Genomic DNA, 16,441 nt, shown 5'->3' with positions numbered 1-16,441 from the left:
GAAAAAAATACGATAAATGCACAAAGGCAAAATGCAGAAGTAATTGGGAGGCAGAAAAGTGTCTGGGGTTTTAGGAGATCACAAGTGAAATATAACTCACAAAGGACATGCTATTGCAAATAAAGCACCTCTTTTTTCGGGATTCTTTAACAGGAGTGTCATGTGTAAGACATGGGAAGTAATTATTTTGCACCATATGGTGCTGGTGAGGCCTCAGCTGGAGTATTGAATCCAGTTTTGGGGACTGCATATAAAGAAAGATGTAGATAAATTGGAGAGTTTCCAAAAGAAATCATGAGGAAATGAAGATTTTTAAAAGCATGATTTAAAAGGAAAGGTTGAAGGAGTTAGATTTGCCTAGAATATTTATTCCCCTTACCCGTTTTGTGTGGCAGGAGGGCCTAGACAGTCTCCTGAGGTCTCTCCTAGTCCTGTGTTTTCATAGCTCAACCTGTAATATCAGCTATCTGACTAGCTTATATTCACCTAAGTCACAATTTGTTGATGTCATAGCAGAGACATCTTTAGAGATGTCATAGCAGAGGCATCAGAAAAGATTTGAAAGAGGAAGCAGATACTTAGAGTGACTTAAAAGGATGTCTGCGTGTCAGTATTGCAATAAGGAAAGTGAGTTTATAGGGCAAATAAAGAAAACAGTGTTCAAAACTGACATCATTAGTGTGGAGGAAAAACACTTGATATACGATGATGATTTTTGTGTGTGGCAACATGGATTTTAGTGTCATCATTTCGACAGGTTGGTACCATCATTCAACACTCTCAGGCCTCCTTCTGTAAGTTTTCATCAGTGGAGATTTCTGATTTGACCCAGAATATTATTTTCATGAACTGAAATGCAGTAGAGTGTGAAGTAAAAAAAAAAATAAAACAAGAAGGAAAATACTCCACATTTACAGCATTTGGTCAGATTTTTGTTTTTTTTCCTTTTCACGTTTATTTTCAATTCCAAAAATATATCTTCTGAATTGTAGCATTTAGATATTAAGGCATTGGCAAAAATAGTTGCTGGCTCTTGCTCTCTGTTTTTCCGTTTTTCCCTTGAACTGTATGGCGTATACGTACATATACTTATCACAAAAATTTCAGGTATTTACAGGAAGCAGCCCCAGTTGTGTCCCTGAAAGGCAGAATTACAGTAGGCATGTCTATAGTAGCTGCAGAGCGACTCAGCTCAGTGCCATTTACGGCATTTGTCTTTGCTGTGGAAAGTTCATATGTCAGCTGACAAAATATTAATAGATCGGTAGGTAATGAATCTTCCTAAGCTGCCAAGCAAGGAATAATAAATATAACTCCTTTTTTTTCCTGGAAGCCAAATCTTCCTATCCTGCCTCAGGAAGAGTTAGACCTTCCAAGGTGGCTTGAGGCAGTTAAGCTTCCCCAAAGTTGTAGGGATTTGTGGAGCAAGCGAAAACAGTTTTGCATCCTGTGAATGATAATAGGGGGCCAAGACAATGCAGAGCAATCCCCAGGTCAGGCTGTGAAGCCTGTGGAGCTGAGGAGCCATGGTCATGGCTACGTTTCATCCTGTCCCTGGTGCCGAGCCAGACCATGGTGCTGCGTAGTGGTATTCGGAGGGGCAGGACGTAGTCCCTCAAGGAGACCCTTGACCTGTTGTATGGAGAACTGCGGCTTTCAGGCTGCCAATATCTGTGGCTGGAGTGGAAATGATGTGACTGTCCATAGGTACTAGGGGGTCTGTATTACTGCTCATCCTGCGCCTTTCCTAATGCACTGCCTCAAAACATTTGTGCCTGTCTGGAAGAAGCAAGCACAAAAATCCCTTTCTCTCAGATACACACACACACACACACACAATAGCAGGACTTGGTTTAATCTGTAGCAAAACCCAGGCGGCTCAAAGTTAAACTTGCCATTGAATTACTAATTTATTGCTTTTGTTTGTGGGTATTGCGGTATATGGGGTGTGTGAGATTACCCGCTGACTGTCATTTCTCACAGTAATGTGGATACCCCATAGCAGGAATTAAGAATGAAGCTTCTTTTAGCATTTGCACTTTAAAATGCTATAGGACACAACAAAGTTGTTTTGTGTGCGTGTGAGGGGAGCTGTGTGTGGGTGTGAATTAATAGAATTTTTAAACGTATTTTTAATTTTTATCTTCCAGCAATGCTCCATTATCAGATAGATGATAAAATGTCTTGAATAGTTGACTCTGGGGCTTTCACTAAACTGCCCATGAATGCTGAAACCATCTGTTTTTCTGGACGTTTGTCAGGGTGAGTGTGGCAGAGGCAGCTGTTTGAAAAGGGACGCTTTGGATGATGAACCAGCCCATTGTTTCTGAGCGATTCGCTCGCATTCAGAGGCTCTACCCAAGCGTACTATAGAGCAATCAAAATCAAACTATTGTTTGTACCAATCATATTGATCTGAAAAGGAGGTGGTGGGATGACCGCATTGTAGATGCAAATAGTTGTTTAGAGCAGCTGTATGCTGGCCAATATGTACCACAGTAGGAAACCCACATGGAAGCTAGAGGGCTCCCTGCACCCTACTGGGGAAAAAGAAAAGATGCTGCCAGATTGAACTCTAGTTTACAGCAAAAATGAAGGCTCTGGACTGTTGGTATTGCTAGTAATTTGGTTTTTACAGCAATTGTTGACATTAACCCTCTAGTGCCTTAGTAATTAAAGTCAATTTTTTTTTCCTGCAAGCGCACTGTGAAGAGAGTTTATCAACAAGATAATAACCTAAAGCTACCACAGTGAAATATAAGAACGATTTGCTTGGATGTCAACTATCAATTTTATCTTCTATAAAAATTAATTGCATTTTTGTTGTTGTTTTTTTATGCAGAATCATTCATGCACTGTTTAAAGTTTTCATAATTTATTTATGATGATGAAAATATAGCAGCTGAATCGAAACATATTGTGGTGTTCGTTTCTACGTTAAATATAGCTGTCTTATCTCTGCAGAAAGCAGGGGAAAAGATGATCTTTAGTGCATGTAATGAAGATTAGAGCTTTTAGTTTAGAGTAACTGAGAAAGCTACACTTCATCCATTAACATTTTAAGCTTTTTAGTTGTCCTTGTCACTTCATTGCATGCATGCTAATATCTCCTCATATAAAATTTAATCTGTCGAACTAAATGAAGGAATTAGTATCTGAAAGACATCTTTCATTAAGCAATTAACGAATCTTTCTAACAAATCTACAAAAGCATATGTGTTTATATTTAATAAGTATTTGTATGATCAGCCAATTACAATACATAGGTACATCTTCTTGTTTATTTTTGATATTATAAAATCTAGACTTAGGATCAAGTTGTAATTATGCTTTAGTAAATATATTACAATTGTCAACAACCGTGGTTAGGGGACTACTTTCAAAATCATCATAGTCAGATAAAGCTTAATATTTATTTCTTTGTGTAAGAATCTTTATTCTCTCTCTTCATGATTCACAGATGGAAATTATGAGGTAGTAAAGAATCTGCACAGGGAATAAACTCAAGGATATGTCTTTTTATAATTAACAATGATGTGTGCGTGCATGTAGGAGGGAAGGAAGCAAGAATAGGATGGCAGCCTGTATTAAAACATGATCACCTGCACCAGCTGCAACATGTTTCCTTTCACAGCCTTAGAGTAGCTTTTCAAATCTATTCTCTTCCCAGGCTGCTTGCATAATTTTATGAAGGGACATCCCACCCTACATTAACCTATTACTTAACCAGTGTCAGCTCTGTATGGCCTCCACGTAAAAGTGAAGAATGTAAGTAAAAATAGTGACATAGTCCTTTTGCCCTTCCACCATTATTAACTTGTTTGTGAGTCATTTTCTTATTAGTATATATGAGTGCTTCCTTCCTTGGCGTCACCCTTGTCTGAATTATTTTAGTATTCAAAATTCTCCATTTAATGTATGAATGCCTAGTCAGTACATAATAATGGATTATAAATTGACTAATGACACTTTCATGTGTAAAATATATGCTACTTTATTTCTTTGAATGAGGTGGTACTCAGGCAATAGTTACTCTCTGATTTGTCTTCCGTTTATAAAATTTTTAGAAGTGAAGTCTTCATTTGGATCCTGAAGTTGTTTTAGAGATGTGGTAAAGCAGATGAGCAACTAGGTTCACGTAATGGCCACTTCCCTGAGTGAACAGCAAATTCTGCATTTAAAGAAATGGTTCACTTTTTGAGCACATGCAGCGTATGCAACACTTCTAATCATTTCTTTCTACTAAATGATAAAGAATAACATTATTCAAAAACTTCTACCCTTCTGAGTGCATGTAGGTCCACCTGTATGCAAAACTCTGGAAAGTTGGCAGAAAAACTCCACAGAGTAAAACTGGAGGTTGGTAGGAAGAATAAAAGCCCAAGTACTACCAAAATCCTCTATGTACAATTCTCCCACCCCAGTCTGGGTTTTCTGGGGGGCGGCTGGGGGCACACGTGGGAGATGTTGGTCAGAGCAGTTGAGGAATTGCAGGAGAGCACTTGGGAACTAAGAGGCAAGGACAGTATAAACATGAATTTGGAGAAGTGCAACCAGTAGAAATACTTGTTTTTCTTTCCAGACGCACCAAGTGATGCTAAGACAGACAGTGTAGCATGCTTGATTTGTCTCATTTGCTTATCATTTTCATTAGCACTTTGCTACCTGACTGTTTTGGAGCCAGTTCTCTAAGTGTTAAAATAACTCACCAGCTTGACAGCTATCATGTATGTCTGGCAGTATTAACAAAGTGAAATCCTTGCCATAAAGTTGGAAAAAAATGTATCAGACACCTACTCACTGGTTGCCAGAGGACCAAACCTCTGAGCAGGAGAGAGACAGAGGGAGAAGCTTCATCACCAGTGAGGTTCAGAGACGATGAGAAGCCAAGGCACCTGCTGTCTTCACTTCCCGGAAAGGGTGGGGTGAGGGAGTCGTGGAAATCTTTGTTCACTACCTGGTACTTCTCTGTAGCCTCTCTGAAAATCTGTTCGAAGTTCCCTCATTGGCATCAGACTCTTTATCTCATCTCATTTTGTGATAGAGGCTGAAGTCATCTGCTCGAGGATGCTTTCAGCTGTGTGCAGTGCACTGCACAATATACTGATAAGGCACCATCCCATTCTGGAAGCACTACCAGCTTCTTTCTTCTTTTAATCTTTTGTTTGCTCCTCTGCAGCTTCCTGGACATAGGCTTTTATTATGCTCCTTTTTTTTATACACCAGTAATTGATTCCAGTGCCTGCTTCCAAAGCTGTTGAGTTTCACCAAATACTGGCTATATGACATGAGCATTTAGTTAAATCCATAGATTTTACTGAGTGCAATTCCTGGATCCACTTTAGTTCAAATACAATTACACAAACAGGAGTTGCTGAAGATCAGTGCTTGGTTGTAGTGCTTCTGATGAAGAGCAGCATAAATACATACTAAACAGAAAACTGGGCCTTGGAAATACAATACATCACTACTGTATTGCACTTTAACCTTTTCCCATTACCAGTTTTCATTAGAAAAATTGTGGGGATGGGATTGGCTGCAGATGTAGGGTTACTGATCCAAGCTGCAGTTATCTGGAGGGAATCGTTTGCCTATGGTTTCGGATTGAATTAGTCTCCAGTTGGGTCCAGTATCGTGTATATCTTGGCCTGGGCATGGGTTGTGAAAGAGGTAGATACAAACCATGATCTGGAACTATTAGTACTCTGTGAGTGTCTGTTAAGTTTATCTTGCTGCTTTTTATTAGGAAAAAAGTGGGAGTTCCTTTTTTAGAGTGAAGGATGATATAGATTTTTAAATCCTAATGAAGAAAGGATTGTCTACTATGACTATATGACAATGATAGTCTAATATAAGTAATGTTTGTTTGGAGTGTAAACACTGAGGCCTGTTTTGCCTCCTTTCATTTAAGATTTTAAACTTCCCAGTATAAAAATGCATGCATCTGAATAAACCTCTTTTCTTTCTTCCCAGTGAAGGAAATATTATTTTGTTTTAATGTATGTTGTTACAATCCCCTAAAGAGATTTTTAAAGCAATCTCTTTTTCCTGGAAAAAATGTTTTTCCCAAAGAAGCCTTTTGACAATGATACTATTTAACATCCTTTCACAAGGTGAATAGTATGTTAGGCAAAAATGTAGTGCAGACAGAGAATTTGGCACAAAATTGGAATAAGGACAAAATGTTGTCAGAATTGGGTGCTGAAAGCCATATGCTTGTTTTTTGAAGGTGGGTCACGTTTTTAACTGTCAGATTGTTAAGAATCCTCACGTCACCCATGGATTTCAGTCACAGACAGGTTTTCACCACTGTGGGAAGTCAGGCCTGCCTGCTACCCCCAATTTGGCACATAAATTCGAAACTTTTATGACAAGGCATCTAATTTATCAACCCTAATTTGTGACGTGGAAGGACTTCTCTTGCAGAGAGTTGATTTTCATTCTTGCTGTAGCAACCTGTCATTTTATTGTGAGTCTCAGAACATGGGGAAGATTATCTTGTTTTATGTCTTTTTTTAAATGATTCAACTTGTGGAGTTAAGTGCTTGAGAACAGGAATTTCATCTTCTGTTTAAGAACACAAACAAGTTCCTTGACTTGTGGTCCTAGGCATCATTCTCCTATTTGTTTAGGAATAAGAGATTGAGGGAAAAAGCTTTAAAAAATTAGACTTCTCATCTCAACTCTGAATGAGTTCATTGGTAATTTGCAAACACACTTCTGTGCCAACGTTTTTGTTCTAGCTTGAATAAATCTGCTGTTTGCACCTTCTACTTCCTTCCAGTGTATTTTTAGGAAGCCTTAATTTTACTTTGCTAAATAAATATGCTTCCTTAATTATGATGCCCGAAGTAATGCTTACTGCTCTTGCTCCTGTACCATACGAATTACCATACGAATCTCTTTTTTTTCTCTTTTTTTTTTTTTTTTTAATATCCAGAATTACCCACTAGTTCTTCCTTGATTGCCCACTAGTTCTTCCTTGAAATTCAAGATGAGGTTTCATCAGAGACTCTTTGGAGGTGATGCAAATATTTTTCTGGAAAACCTTCTGATCGATAGTGCTTTTGTACAATAAGTACAATATTTATTATCATTATTATTAATATTATTGTAACAGAAGAAATGATTAGAGGGAGATCCTTCACCTCCTCCGTGTTTTCAGTGGTGGGACCCAGGCACCCAGCAGAAATTCTTGTTTTGATCCTCAGTGCATTGTCCTCTGTTGGGGCTGACAGATCTTCCATTTTCACTTCTGTCATCCCAGACGTCTTTGTGATTTCTGGTAGTGTTGCTGGTGAGTCCCAACTTCATTTTCTCATCAGGATCCTTTTTTTTTTTTATATATATATATATATACCTTGCTGGTGGAAGTGTTAAGCTCAACTATTCTTGAAACCAGTCCCTAAAGCACTTCACCAGTAACCTCCATCCCATATAAATCATTAATCTTTCCGTGTAAACCACTGTCTACTCTAGCCGATTTCAGTCCTCCATTTGAACTGACTGTGACTGTTGAATGCTATTCTGAGTTCCAGATAGACGAGAATTACTATTGTTGTTGTTGTGTTTTGTTTTGTTATTTTTAGTCTAAAACAGTGATTCTCCAGGGAAAGAAAGATACCAGAAAGGTTTAATTTAACCTCTGTCTGTCTTCTTTCAAAAATTGGATCAAAACTTGAGTAGCTCTAAAGGTATCTTAGTAACCTAGGATTGGTCTTCTTCAGTATTGCCATTAGAAAGAAATGTGCATAATCATAAAGTGCAACTTCTGATTTATTTGAAGACTTAATTTATTTCAACCAAAATTAGCTCAGTGATCTTTTCAAAGCAGGCTATTCTTGAGTTGTAATCTTTCTCAGGTTTTGGAAATGAAGTTCAGTTGCACTTTATGGTTGTTGTATGTCACAAGATTGAGTTTTATACAGCAATTTAGCATGTAGGATTTTCATTTCTGAATTATTTTTAATCAGAAACTTGTTAGTCCCCTCAGGTTTCTTTCCATCTTCTTTTCAAGTGTAAGCCAACAGATATAGACCCATTCACACTGAGAGAAAAATTATCCCACTGTCTTGCAAATAAATTTGAAAAAAGGAGAATGTTTATGGTTATTAGAGATCCCATAGGTATCCCATAAGATGTTCATCAAATTCTGCTTTAGATGCTCACCAAGTCACATATTCCAATCATTTTGGAAAATACCTTTCCCTTAATATTGTTCGTCTTTATTTCGTGTCCTAAACAGTCCATAGTTTAATCCCAAAATGGTGAAAACAGCTACTGAGTTGCTGCTCTGCAGCACCTCTCATGTAACCGAGTGGGGTCAGCCCTTAAAACAGACCTGGTCAGCAGCAGAGTGGAAGTTATTTGTGTTTTCCTCAGGTGAGGGTGGCTCTCAAGTAGCTTTCTCGTGTTTCATTATGAGCAGTGACTGACCTTTCCGTTCTCTGTGGACTTTTAATTTGAGAAAGTGGGTGCTGTGGCATTTCTAAAGACATAGAAACTTTTGTGTGTAGATCGTCTAACAAATTTGATATTCAGTACTCGCTACAGACAAATACTGCACATTCAGTCCTTGATATGCATGCATATTATTAATCAGCATCAAATGAGGAACGTGTACTCTGCCTTCAACTTAAAGTGAAGGCTTTCTTCTTAAATGACACATTAACTCTCTCATTCCAGCAACGAGTGAGTCAAAGTTTAATGATAGTAATAGCACTAAATTAACAGAGTTTATGCATGAAATAAACATGAAAGGTTATAATTTTAAGTTTAGTTCCAGAATCTTAAACACTAGAGGTCGAGAACATTCTGCTACAATCTCTTTGTTGTCAACTGATGGATATTTACCTCCACTTCTTTCTATTTTAAAGCCAATTTGTCCATGACCAGCTGAACTGAGATCAGACAGGGTAATTTACCTTTAGGGAAATCACCATGTTGTGGCGGATACTAAGGAAGAGTTGTAAATGGTTGTCACAGTGGCAGTAACTTTTGCTAAAATGGGTGTTAACATTGTTCACATATTATCAGAAAACAAATCAAAGTTTAGTCTTTATTAAAGGATAAGTTCATTGCTGTCCTATGGGGAACTGGGAATGCTCTTCTGCTTCGGATAGTCTATATGTGATGTCCGATTTTCAGCATGATTCCTCCCTGTGGTTTGGTTTCATTGGCAGTTTGATAATTGACCTCAGCCTCAGAAAAGTCCTGCTGCTCAGGAGTTTTGTTTCCATTATTTTCTTGTTCCTTTTCTAGTTCCTGCTTTTTTTTTTTCTTCTATTCCCCAGTATTTAAGAAGTTTTGACAGAGAATTACTCCTTCTCAACGTACAGTCATGCTTATTTGAGCATTGTCCATAGCTTCAGTGTAATGCGGAGGCAGACCCCTTACTTGAGTGTGGTGGGAGTTGTAATTTGGTGTGTTTTCCCCCTTTGAGCTTCGGGTGAGTGCAAATGGTCCCTCAGAGCTGTTCCAGTGTTATTTTGTACTCTGTTTTTGTTCCCCCCCTGGAAGGAGGCTATCCTGAGGTGCCACTAATGGTTTTGTGTAAATCATTTAAACTGGTGCTGTAATGAAGACATAAAGGGCACCATTCGTTCTCTTAAACTGAGGTGTCTGTCCTGCGTGGCCTCCTGCTGTGGGTCCAGAAGGACGTAATTCTCCCTTCGTGGCAGTGTCAGACCTGCCAGCTCTGCGTGAATGTGGGATACTGCAGAGCATCTCACGGCACTGCATAAACCCCTGCCTTGAGGCAGCTGAACCGAGCCCTGTTTGTCTGCTACGGGTGAAATAAATCAGTCTGAGCTTCATTGGCTCTACTGGTAGCTGCTATGGAGTGTGGGGGGTGTAGATAGAACATTTTTAGGTACCTACATTAAGGTACATCCATTTAACCTGAAACGAAATCCCCGGCACCCAGCCAAAAGTAGGATACTTAGTGTCTTTTTGGTATGTGGGATGCTACTCTACCAAATTAAAGCCATCTTGGTGCATACTCATCTTTAAATGAAATGTGAAGATGCATACTCACCCTCCCTAAATTCATGCACCTGGCCTGTTTAAGTGGAGATGTCCCTCTGCACCCTCAGGAGGTAAGGGAGGTGTCTGTAGGGGGGAATTCAGATCTGAAGCACCTGAATTGACACCAGGAATGATAATTCCTACTAGCTGTATAGCATATGTGGGGTGTTAGGATCCTTACTGATTGGTTTAATTTAAGGGACATCAATGTGGAACTGAATTGTTTTACACTACAGCTTCAGAGAGTGCCCCCAGAATGTACAACAAGTATAAGTAGCAGAGCCTGTGAGGAGCGTGGAGTGATATCCCCAGCCGGGGATGTAGGGCTGTAGTGCCACCAGACAAAGAGCCCGTAGATTTGGTGTTTGGCAAACTCAGATGTTGGGCCGAGTGTCAAATTTGGGCTAGGAATTCTTTTCTTGCAGATCTCTAAAAGCACGGCCTGCTGATTTAGTGTCAGGAAAGGGGCTGATGATGACTTATCCCAAGTGCCACCAGGACCTCCGGCCTGTGTCTTTTCTGTGGTGAATTTGTGAAAGAATAATGACAGACAACTGGGAATAATTTCAGTGGAAAGGAAGGAGAAACCACTGATTATTCTGTTTGTGAGACAAAGCTCTGTTCTTCATTTTCTTATCTTCTCTCTGGAAAGCACAAAGAAGAGCTCTTGTAGGAAATACAACAAGGCCAAAAAGAGAGAAGCCAAACTGTCCCATTGCACGCTAGAAAGACTGACTGCTGCAGGGATGTGCCTCCTCTCACGCAGGGTCAGCTTGAGACTGTAGACAGCTTCTTCCACTGTATTTCTAACCCTGGGATGATGAGCTACATGCTTAATTGCAACAGTGCTGAATGTTTTGCAAGGATAAGAATCAAAGCGGAAAGGTAGGGGGGGATGTCGATTGTCCAAATACAAGGTGCTGCCACCTGTACTACCCTGCAATCTGCCTGTGAGAGGTCATTGTAGGGCCTGAGTCCTTGGTGATGGTGGCAAGGAGGCTGCAACCTCATGTGTGGTGGAATGGGAAATCTCAGTCCTTCTGGTTAACACCAGTTAGGGTCCTGAGGGGAAATCAGTTTAAAAACACCTGTCTGAAGTAGGACAGTTTTTACATACTTGTTTAGGTTTCTGAGCAGGGTGGCCTATGAATACCTGAAAGCTATTAAACTTTATGGTTTGAGGGGTTCTTCTCATTGTTTTTTGGTTGGTGTTTTTTTTTGTTTTTTTTGTGGGTTTTTTTTGAATTGCTGTCACCTTGATTGAGGTTAACTTACTGCAGTATTTTTTGACTATGTTCTTGGAAATGTTCGACTGCTTGTGAGTTTAAAGTAAATTAACAATGCTTCTTTTTTTTTTTTCCCTCCGTAAAAGCTGTTTTACAATATGTCTCTTGTAAACTTGCAGCTTTCTAAGTTTCTGTATCAGAATGTGAATTGATTATGGGATTTGACAGATCGTATCCCATTAGCTCTTTGGCCTGTAGGAAACAGCCCTTGACCTATTTTTTAAGCTTTATTTCATAAATGTTTTCAAAACTGTCTGAAGATCAAAAAAGCAGGGTCATTCATTTAAATTTACTTTAAAGACCAGCGGTTCATGGCTAATGAATGTATGGTTTATTAATCAAATGTATGTAGCTGAAAGAAGCCAACTACAATTCACTTACAATTGCGATTTTACCCTATTTTAACGTTATTTTAATGAGCTACAGATTTGAATGTGGGCTTTGTTCATCTGTTGCTTCCACTCAATTGCAGTTTCACCCTAAGAAGACACAAGACAGATTGATCAGGCTTCCAGTCATTGTGAGACTTAAATGAAGTGAACAGGGCCTTATGTTTCAAAACCAAATGAGAGGATTAAAGCAACAAAAAAAAAAATCTCCTATGTTATCTGTCTGCTGTTCTTAAATTTGATTAAGCTACTTGCCACTAAGCACTTTTGGTTTTACTGTAAATACAGCCTAGAAATAAATTTTCATGGCCGCAGGCACCAATCAGCAAGTGATACCATGAATAATTAGCACTTAGAAACACTTGTTCATGTTAGAATATTTCTTTGATTGCCATTTCCAAAAACACACTCAGATAATAGGACACTACATTTCTTTAAGGTCTAATTGGGATAGATCTCCATGCCAGCAGTTACACTAGTATTATAAGCAAACTTTTTTCTCTTTTTTTCTCTTTTTTTCTCTTTTTTTCTCTTTTTTTCTCTTCTTTTCTCACTTTTTCCTTTTTTTTTTTTTGTGTGTGTGTTGGTGTGTGTTTGTGTAGTGCAAGTTCATATTTTGTGAGAACAGGAGAAAAAGAATAGTCTTGAGTTAAACTGGCAGATTTTGTAATAATTGAATGTATTCATTTTATTTTTTTAAACTACAGAATTCAGTATTAGGCTATAAATGACAATTTTGAACACCAATATGACCATTTTGAACATGAATATAGCATTATCCTCTTAAAATCTAAGCAGATTGCAACCACGTGTAAAATAATGAAATGGCCTTTGAAGACGGTGCTATCAAGGATTCTCTGTTTTGCTTTCTTCTTATTCTACTTTCTTCTTAAAGGCTCTTCGGTTGGCTTGAGAGTGGTGGGGAGTAGCAGTCTTTGAGAGTTGTACTAAACATAAACTCTAGGAACAGAATGATGTAGAAACATGGCTCAGTTTTGTAGACTTTTCGTTGGTTTGTATGTTTAACTTTGGGCATAAGTGTGTTTAACCGCAGAGTGCATCAAGAAATGTTGTGAAAATATTCATCACACTAGGAACAATGGTATGTTTTTCACATATGTTTCATTTGCCTGTTTTATTATTGCTAATGCCAATTAGGTATTTCTATATTTAACATATACCATTTATGTTCTTTCTAAATTGCTTTTTGCATTTTACATGAAAAATGCTAAGTAGCAAAGCAAACTAGCAAATCTGTGCTTGATCCCATATTTCTTGTGTATCCAAACTCTCACCCTACTCTGGGTTGTCTTTCTGTGCAGAAAAGCGACACGTGCAGACACTGTTGAACTGGGCAACGTGAAGTTGTTACCTCAAATGACTTTTTGCATTGAGATAAGAAATACAGGAAATATTTTTTGCTAATGCTGAGACTTTCTACAGGAGTTAAGTAAATGCTTTCGGAGTGGAAAAAAAAAAAAAAAGCTGTAGAATACATTAAAAGAAATGTTTTTGAAAACTGACCTTCATGTAATACTTTGACTGGGTTAGGAGCTCTTGTCGGTGCAGGCACTAACTGTTTAGCACAGTATCTCTGTGAAGTAGGCTGCATTTACAGCTGGTGAAACTGAGGTGAAGAATGAACAAATGGACCTTCTTGTGTGCTGAGGCCCCAAAGATTTCCTCTAGAGTTTTTCCCATACCATGTCTTACGGGATCAGCAAATGAAGTGTTGGCTGCCATAACTGTGCCAGTTTTCATCGAGCTAGAAAGAGAGTAATGAATGGTTATGAAGCGGTGGTGGTGAAGCACAGCTGGGCAACCTCAGTGTATCTTCACTAATATTATTGTCTATAGGACTGAGATGAAAGCTAATTGTCATTTTCCTAGCTAGACTGTGTACTGTCCCTTCCTTCCGTACGTAGACGTATCCTGAGGACATGCCCAATTTAGAAATTGCAAGATTATGATTAGATTTGGAAGTCCCAGACTCCCAGATTTGCATGGCTCTCTCTTGAAAATTCAGACTCTCCTTGTCTTGTCTAAGTGTTAGACTAATGTCTATCAGCCTGAAGAATTAAATGTGTGAGAATGAACACATTGATAAGAAAAACTAATTTATAATCAACACTGAGTCTTTATGCAAAAATTTAGAATAATGCAGGTCTTAAATCTGTCGGATTCCCACACATTGTTTGTTTTTAAATAATGTGCTGCATGAAGTACATTTTTTGTGTTCTAGGGAGATGATTGTTAATAGACCTTTGTGTTTTCTCATCTTTTGTGTGGCCATATGTAAACTTTAGGAACTGAGTTGTGCCTGTGTGCATCTGTGTCTAACTGAAATCAAAGTGATTAGATTCTTTCATCTTTATTTATTTATTTAGAATTTAGATGACAAAAATATTTGTGGCGATCTTGAAACTCAAACATATATTCATCTTCTGTATGATAAATTTTATGTAAATTGTCTGTTATTATTTAAGAAGAAAGCTTTAAGAAAAATTTACATATATTTTTGATGGACATGGATTACTTTGTTTCATAAAAATATATGAAGGCAAAATCACATAGCGTAATGAAATTTAAAGCATTCGTGGATTCATTTTCTACAGAGCAGGGTGTTTGGTGCCGCAGTTGGTGAATATTTCTGTATAGCTTCACAGCATTAAACAAATTTATGTTGACATTCAGTATATGTAAGTAACTGAGAATATAGTTCATTTCATTTAGTGTTCAGTCATCTAAAATCAAAGCATTTGGAATATTATTACTTAGGTTTGATATAATGAGTAATCTACCATGTATTAAGCCTGCTCTGTTTAAACTGAAGTTTCCATATAGCACAGGTTACCATCTGTATTTTTTCATATTATTATTGCCCTCATAGTAAGTTCAAGGTGAGGTTTTCAGGCAGTAAGCTGCAAGTCAGTTTTCATATAAACACTTCAGAAAAGCTATCTTGACATCAGCAGCTTATGCAGTCTTCCATCTATAATGTAAATGACTACACCTGCGTTATTTTTATTTCTTCATTCTTTTGTAGCCACTCATTTAAAAATGTTTAAAGCATTAAAAACGTCTCTGCAAATATGTGTGAAAGGACACAATTGTTCTTGGAGGAAAGGCCAGGAAAACACACAAAAGAGGCTACAGAGAGACGATAAACATAAAGGTCCAGGAGGTATTATTATGAAGTTCACAGATACTGTGTTCCAATCAAGCTCAATAAGGTCTGAATTCCTATTATGTTTCTCAAGCCTCCAAAAAGACATGGGAAGGAACCAAAAGTTTAAGTCAAATAAAAAGCACTTAAGCCAAGACCACATGAATGTATAGCTGGGTAATGGAGCTTTCATCTCTGAAATAAAAACAGTTCAATTCAATTGGAACTGAAGTTTCTTCCCCCTTTGAAAAAGTTTATTTTAATGAGTTTCCATTTTATGCGTGGGCTGTTCTTTAATCGATGCTGCTCCATTGAAGTTTTACCCAATGAAGACACAAGACAGATTGTCCAAGCTTGCGGCTATTGTTGGGAGTTGATGAAGTGTATGGGCCCTTATGGTTGATAACAGAAGTAGATGGTCAGAGCCAATAAATAAAACTTTAACTCTGATTGTTGGGTGCTTTATGCTGAAAAGCTTTCTATTACCATGAATCTTCGGTTTTGAAGGACTTGTGAACCCAAAGGCAGCTCATAGCTCTGTCACACAAACTAAGTCAGTCAGACAAGCAGCAATCTGTCCTATCTGATAAACCCAGTTTTGTCTTTTAAATTCTAGACTTCTCTTCAGGAATCAACATTGTTAATATCTTGACAGACCATTAACTTCATAATACATGTATCTGCTGCCCTGTTGATTTATCATAAAAATATGATGTTTGCAGAAGAATTGTCCTTGATCATGTTTTAGCAAAGTAAATATCAGAAAGAACTGTTTGCCTGTTCTAATGTTTGAGGAAATTAATAAAATATTTTTATGGCAGCACTATGAGTCACAAGTGCAAAAGAACCATAAAAAAATCATAGTCAGCGTAGCAAGAAATCATAATATTAACATAGGATTTTGATTTTTTTTTCAATGACAAATAGGATTTAATTTGCAGACAGAGCAGTCCTAAAGATAGGCTGATTTATTTGTCACTTGGGCCAAGGAGATCTCAGAGAACAGGAGAGTAAATACAAATTAAATTAAAATATTCTATATATTTACTGAAGAAATGTCAGTCATTTCAATTTTAAGGAGAAAATCTGTTAAATATTTGCGTTAACTGGTTTTCTCTGAGTGGCAATACCGAGATTGTGGCAGCTAGTGGCTGCCCCACTTTGGAAGTGTCACACAGATACAGTGGAAGATATTTGGCTGTAGGGATGCCTTGTGTGTCCTGGAGTTTCCTGATTCCTGGCGTAAGAGGTGGGTGAAGAACCCTGACCAGCTGGAGAAATACAGGGAGTGTAGGTGTGGGTGCCCTCGGGAGGGATGGCAAGAGGGAGAGGGTAAGGTTGCGGGGAAACAGAAGAGGTATTTCTCTGGGAATGTCTATTGCCTACTTGCATGAAGGTCACTTAAGATCTGGCCCTTCTAATCCTCTGAGGTTCTTTTCCTCATCTTCTCCGTATCAGAACATCTTCCAGTGGCTCATGAAGTGGCATGGCTGATATTTTTCTGTTATTCCTTACAACAGAACACAAGAAAACACTTTTTTTTTTTTTTAATGTGAAGGTCATCAAACACTGGA

The 16,441-nt window shown here is 38.1% G+C and overlaps 1 protein-coding gene and 1 long non-coding RNA gene across 2 annotated transcripts in view; both read left to right on the top strand.

Annotated features, from left to right (window-relative positions):
- The window catches only part of CYP7B1 (cytochrome P450 family 7 subfamily B member 1), a 124,278-nt gene that overhangs the window by 35,926 nt on the left and 71,911 nt on the right, over positions 1-16,441 (top strand). The gene's annotated exons all lie outside the window — the stretch shown is intronic.
- LOC308190754 overlaps positions 1-16,441 on the top strand; it is a 52,093-nt gene extending 35,652 nt beyond the window's left edge. Inside the window, exon 2 of the long non-coding RNA XR_013947476.1 lies at positions 1-16,441. This exon is cut by the window's left edge and continues 34,570 nt beyond it. This is a non-coding gene — a long non-coding RNA (uncharacterized lncRNA).

The sequence above is a fragment of the Anser brachyrhynchus genome (genome assembly GCF_964034855.1).
Source record: "Anser brachyrhynchus genome assembly, chromosome: 2".
In the NCBI taxonomy this organism is placed as follows: Eukaryota; Metazoa; Chordata; class Aves; order Anseriformes; family Anatidae; genus Anser; species Anser brachyrhynchus.
Note: the sequence above shows the minus strand (reverse complement) of the source record. Positions and strands in the feature narration are given on the sequence as shown.